Below are 7,073 nucleotides of genomic sequence, written 5' to 3' on the forward strand. Positions count from 1 at the left end.
ACAAGAGTTGAGAAGTTGTGATAGAGACTGTATGTATCCCACAAAGCCAAAGATGTTTACTATCTGATCCTTTGCAAGAAAGCTTACCGACTGCAGTTCAAGACAAACCATTTCATTCTCATACTCTAAGTACTCCAGGTAATTTCACAAAGGTGTGGTCTATGAGGCAGACTGTATCAAGGAGGCAGTACAGGCTCTGTGGTCAAAGAAAATTCAAGTTTAGCCCTGCCACTAACCAACAGAAAAAACTAGAGAGTTGTTAACCTTAACAAACCTCCAATTTGTCATCTGTAAAACTGGAAAAATAACACATACCTTGAAGTCTTTCATGAAGATTAAATGAGATTTTAGATGTATGTAATACTATAGTAATAAACATCATTTATTTTTACTACTATTATTAAATTACTCCTCTGATTATAATTCTCTACGCTGTTTTCTCCTCTTGATAAAATCCTAATCATAAAAGTCTTCCTTGAAGGTGCTTCTATGATTTCTCATACCTACACTGGTACACACTCTTGTTTGTGGAATTCCTTAAAGATGGAAAACAATGTCTTACCTTTCTTCAATTCTTAGCACAGGGTATGGGTAGGTATAGGGTTCAGCCCTACAGGGTTCTGTGAGCCCCTCCTAGCTGGTGCAGAGATAAGAAATTGTAGAAATAAAAGACACAAGACACGGAGATCAAGAAAAGAGTTTGGGCTCAGGGGTCCACTGCTACCCAAACGCGGAGACCAGCAGTGGCCCTGAATGCTGGGACGCTCTCACTTTTATTGAGTTGCAAACCTGGGAACAGGGTAGGTAGGGCATGGTCTTGCTGGTAGGAGACTAGGGGGCAGGGTAGATAGGGCATGGCAGTGACAGGGTCAAGTACATCACATGTCATTCAGGTAGGGGCTCAGGAATTTCTGGCACCCGAAATCCCGAAATGAGGTAAGGAGCATAATGCATCAGCACTTTTTCCATATTTATCAAGAAAGAACTAAAACATTAAGATTTATATTACTATTACTGATTATCTTTTCTAAGAAAAAAGGAACCAGGTGCAGAAGCAGAACATAAGAGTAGACATAGAACGTGACCACTGACGCACAGCATCACATAGAGACAGTTAAACCCCCAGATGTCTGCGGGCCCACCTGACAGCCCTCAAGCCTTACCACAAGAGCTTGGAGAAGCAGGGTTTTCTCCTAACTCCTCCGGGGAAGGAGACATCTCAGCTATTTTGGACGTCTCCTTCCCTAGCTGGCTAAACAGCGGGCGATTTCCCAGCTCTGGCGCTGCCACACAGCCAAGGCACCCTCCAGCAGCCCTTATGCGGGCGTGACAGAGGGCTTAGAGCATCTTGCCTTAGTGTCATTCATTTCACAATGTCACCCCAGGTTCACACTTCCGACCTGAGAGGCATTAGTAAAAGAATTAAGATCACCTATGAATAACTAAGATCACATATAAATAATAACTACTATGGTTATATTTCTAGTTAGTTTCTTCTTCATTATTTGTATGGAAATAGGCCGAGGCTTTTTGCTCCTGCCTTGGTGCTTATGGAGTCTCCCTCCTACAGACAGGGGGTAATAAATACTGAATTAATGACTCTGTGAGTTATGCCAATCATATGAGAGTGAGTTTATTGCAAGGATGAATTTTCAGTCCAGTGGTTTCTCTATCACTTTCTCTCTCAGAACTACTCTTAAGGTCTTATTCCTTGAGGACTTCTGCCCAGGTTGTCCACTCCACCACAGCCATAATCCTCTCTTTGGCAATTTGTTAACTGAAATTAACAAAGTTAAATAGAAAGCAGGAGAAATTAAGTAAAGAACACATGAAGAGTTCTTAAATTATCTTTCTCAAATGTGCTTCTCTTCCAGTCAGTCTGCATCACTTGAAATGGCATTACAGTGGGTGATGGGGCCGGAATAGAATGCATTTTCATTGAGCACTTACCATGGACCCATTACTTTACATCAAGGACAGGATAACGGTTAAGAGCACAGGCACTGGAATCCGACCTGGGCTTCAGTCCCAAATCTGCTAATTAGGAGAGTGACATTGGGCAAGTTATCTTTTATTTTATTATTTAAATATACCCATACTATGTACCTGAAGGGCATGTTATCTAAGTTTTGTGTGCCTACATCCTCTTCTAGAAACCAGTGATAATAATAGTACTTATTCCAAAGGATTGTCATGATGATGAATCGAAATAGTACATGTAAAGTGCCTTAGCACTGTGCCTGGTGTACCTGAAAGACATTACAGGGTCTGGTCTGCCAGAGAGTGAGCTGTCTCCCACGGACCTGTGTGGAGTTGAGATTGGGAGCTGAGCGAGAGTTTCCACTGGTGCTGCTGGTCATGTGGTGAGTGTTTGGGACAGTGACTGTGCATCATGAATCTTATTTCTCAGACCCCCAGCTATCATTCCAGGGACTCATTCTGGGGCCCTGCCCCAGCCTGTCACCTTGAGGAAAGCCCTCTTCACGTCCTTGTTCCGGAGGCTGTATATGATGGGGTTGAGGAAGGCAGAGATGACATTGTAGAACAGAGCCAGCTTCTTGTCCTCTTCTGGGGAGGCCTTAGAGCCAGGCTTCATGTACATGACCATGGCTGGCACAGAGAACATGGTGACCACAGTGATATGGGAGGCACAGGTGGAGAACGCCTTTAGCCGCCCCTGTGCTGAATGGATCTTTAAGATGGCAATGAAAATGTTGACATAAATTATAAGAATGAGGGACAGTGGGATCAGGATGACACTGAAACCAAGAATGAAATCTACTCGGTCATTGACTGAGGTGTCCGCACAAGCTAGCTTTAAGACTGCAGGGACTTCACAGAAGAAGTGGTTGATTCTGTTGGGGCCACAGTAGGGCAGATGCATGGCAAACATGGTGTAGACAAGGGCAGAGGTGACACCCCAGAGTCCACAAAAAATGACCATCACCCCACAGAGCCACGAGCTCATGATGACCTTGTACCTGAGTGGGTGGCAGATGGCCACATACCTGTCTACAGACATGATGGCAAAGAGCCAGGACTCAGTGATGCCTAGCACCAAGAAAATGTACATTTGGGCCACACAGCTAGTGAAAGGGATTGTCTTCTTCTCACTGGCCAGATGTGCCAACATCTGGGGCACAGTTGTGGTCGTGTAGCCAAGGTCCAACATGGACAAGATGCCAATAAAGAAATACATGGGAGTGTGAAGGTGCGAATCCAGACAGATGAGGATGGCAATCAAGCCATTGCCCAGAATAATCAACAGGTAGATCATCAGTAAGGCCGAGAAGAGCAGAGGAGTGGTCCTGGGGCCAAGGGAGAATCCCAGGAGGATGAATTCAGTAACAAAGGACTGGTTGGGCTCTTGCATTATGCTCTACCTCTCAGTGAAAAAGAAAGGCACCAATCCAGACAGGGAACTAGCTCAGGTTTGCAATCGAGCTGGGGTCACTGGTGGGGTTGGGTTGTGGTCAATGCCCTGTTCAGATGAAGCAGTGTGATAATCCCAACAACACAGCTCATTTTACTTGCGCTTGTCACCGCCACCACTCCCAGGAGATTTTATGAAGAGTCACATCTAGCACTGGCTGTACCTCCAAACCTCCAACAAGTACCTGGCTCAGCCTCAGATTCTTCAGCTGTGGAATGAAAACATTGGGCCAGCTGGTCTCTAATTCCCCTTAGCATCCTCCTCTCCTTAGTGAGGCACTTGGGCTTCCTTCATGCCACTAGGAATTTCGAGATAAATATTGGTATATTGACTCTATGCAGGTTGGAAAATTTCAGAGGCCTGTGACAATGAGAATGCCCACATTATCCTTTGAAGATACCTATTTTTTTTTTTTAACCACTTTACCTTCAGTCTGTCTACAGGCCAGGACAGCTCTCTGACTACGCACCCATCCCATCTCAGGCCACGGTGTATTAGAAAGAACACTGACTTCTAAATCCAGCCTGTATAATTTGCTGAGTGAATGACCTTGAATAAGTATTTACCCTTCCCCCCGCCTCTTTGAGACTGCTTTCACAAGTGCAAAATGAGAATAATTGTCTCTCTGTTACAGGTTTGCTGTGAAGATTGAATGATATTTTGGCATGGAAATTATCACACAGGAAGGCCTAACATGTGCTATGTGTCCAATACATCTTAACTGAATTTCTGCATGACTCTCCATACACAAGACTGGTATTCAGGTCCAGGCTGTGCAAGCAGACATCTTGGGAAATCACTCCATCATCCCTGATGCCCAGCATCAATTTTCACTGCCCCATATGTCTACCATCTGTTCCTTCTCCCCACAAAAGCCAACATTCTGTTAACATTTTTGGCTTCTTGCTGACCCCTAGCTCTGTCTCCCTGAGCTTCAGTTTCTCATGGGAACAGGGAAAGGGCAGCCTCTTTGAAGAGATGTCATATGCATCACCGGCACTTAGGAAATGGAGCTATCTTGATGCTCTCAGTGTTACTCTTCCTGGCACCAATTTGTCTGACCTCAACCTACGTGTTCCCCAGTTTGCTTGCTCTCCTTTGGAGCACCATAGATGAGTCTTCACAAGAACCTGTGTCTACACTCAATCCATTAGATGGTTTATGGATTTTGGCCAACAGGACTGCACACAGTTTGACTCCTCTGTGCTAGGCACCTTTCCAGGATCTTCACTATGTTAATCTGATAGGTGCCATGTAGCTGGCAGACAACTATTTTTATTAAAATCTACCTTTCACTAAAGAGCTTTTGCAGGTCATGTTGTTTCCCTAGTTTGGCCTTAGTTTCTTCATCTGAACAAAAGATAATGGTGCTTCAGCCAGGTGGTCCTGAAGGGAGAGAAACCTCACGTGACAGGGTGGAAGGGACATGGGGTTTAGAGACAGCTGGTCCTGCTTGGATCCTGGCTCTGACTTGACTTCCTTTGTGACCTGGGCTGTTAGTTCACTCTTCTAGGCCTCTCCCCGTTTCTTCAGCTGTAAAATGGTATTCAAAATACCTACTTTGAAAGCCACATTCTTCCTGTGGAGAAGCAGCCCAAGGAGGTTGGACTATTCCACCTTGGGCCTTGTGTGGGAAAACGTGCTGCCATTTCTCACAATTCATTTTTTACATGAAGTCGATGAATAAGATTTTTCTTGAGGCTCTGGTGTTAAAGAGTGTTTAACCTGGTCAAACTGTGAAGGTGGGCTGTGGTCAGCTGGGACAAGCTGTCTATAAACCAGTGAAGTATGCCTGCAGTTGCCATTCTACAACCAGGACCTTGTTCCCTGAACCCCAGAGCCCCCATCACTTCTCCCTGACTCTCCCGAGGGTACTCAACAGCCTCAACAAAGTAGTTGGCAAAAAACTGCCTGACTCTCAGACATTGTAGCCAGAAAGCCCATGTGAGGGAGACCCAGGAGCAACATCATCTACCATGATGAGCCCAGCCTCTGTGCCTCCACTTGGGCCAAAAATATAGAATCTGGCTTTTGAGCTATGCCTTGCAAAATGCTTTGACATTAATTCTCACCTTGAGCCTCCTGATGACTCTGTGAGAAGTATAGAGGAGGGATTATTATTGCCATCTCACAGGTGGAAAAGCTGAGGTTCAGAGAGGGAACATATGGGAGAAACTGAATCTCTTTCATTCTTCAGCAGTCATAGGATTTCCCATGTGCAGCAAAACCAGAACTAGCCAAAGCTCAATTAATCTGAGTCATCAACTTACTGAAACTTTCCGTCCTTGATTCTTAGGATGAAAAGGCAAATCATAAGGGAAAAGAATCTTGTGTTGGTTTTGGTTTGATTGTATGTATATATGCATATGTATACACATATGTCTATGTAAGCATACATGCACACACACACATTCACACACATGCATGCACACACAGTAGTCAATGTCACTTGTTAGATCAATCCAGTCAGACTAGTCAGAAACTTGGAAAATCCCTCAGCTCCTGTCTCATGGCCCTATGTCCTATCTGTCCACTGGTTTCATTGCTGCCATCTTCAAAATGCCTCTCCCCCACATCTTGTCTCTCTCCAATCCCACTGCAACAATCAGCTCAGACACTCAGCATCTGTCTCTCACCTGGTCTCATCTCAGTCCACCCACTGGACCCTCGCCCAACCCATTCTCTGCTCTGGCCTTCACAGTGCTCTTCCTAAAACAAAAATCTGATTGGGCCACTTCTTCATGGCTCCCTTGTCTGCAGGGAAAAGTCTAAGAAATTTAGGCCAATTCCCCATCTTCACTCCTCAAAGCCAGACTTACTTTTGGTCTCCAGGCTCCAAGAGAGGTTGAGGGGCTGGACACTTTAAAAGAGATCATCTGCCGCTCTAGAGCTGACATAGAAAGGGTCCCAGCAGCCCTGGAGGTCATCTCCAGAGAGGAGATACAGAGACAGATTTTACCGTAGGAAGGAGAGGTCTTCCAGGTCGCAACAGGAGTTTGTGTCAGAGTTGAGATTAGGATCCAGAACTCCTGGCTAGCTTCTTGGGCTGTCTTAGCACAAGGCAAGCCCAAGCTAACTTAGAAATCTTGCAGATCACAGTTGGGCATGGTGGCTCACGCCTATAATCCTAACACTTTGGGAGGCCAAGGTGGAAGGATCACTTGAGCCCAGGAGTTTGAGACCAGCCTGGGCAACATAGTGAAACCTCATCTCCATAAAAAATAAAAACAAAATAGCTGGGCAAGTTGGCGCATGCCTGTAGTCTCAACTACTTGGGAAGGCAAGGCAACAGGATCATTTGAGCCCTGGAGGTGTAGGCTGCAATGAGGTATGATTGTGCCACTGCACTCCAGCCTGGGCAACAGAGTGAGACTCTGTCAAAAGAAAGAAAAGAGAAAGGAAAGAAAGGGAGAAAGAAAAGTCGGCAGGTCAGACACATCCCCACCAAGCAGCACAGCTCCACTTCATGCATGCCTTTATTACTGCCTTCCGTAGCTTTCTTACTTAATACAGAGCCTGGTGTATCATAAGACTCAATAAATATTTGCTGAATGATCTGTATACTGGGAAGACCTGGGAAGCCAGAACAAAAGAGAAAGGAGTGATTACCTTCTCTTTCTCCCTTTCTTTCCTTTCTCTT

Source organism: Sapajus apella, unplaced genomic scaffold (assembly GCF_009761245.1).
Source record: "Sapajus apella isolate SASKATOON/1434 unplaced genomic scaffold, GSC_monkey_1.0 scaffold62, whole genome shotgun sequence".
In the NCBI taxonomy this organism is placed as follows: Eukaryota; Metazoa; Chordata; class Mammalia; order Primates; family Cebidae; genus Sapajus; species Sapajus apella.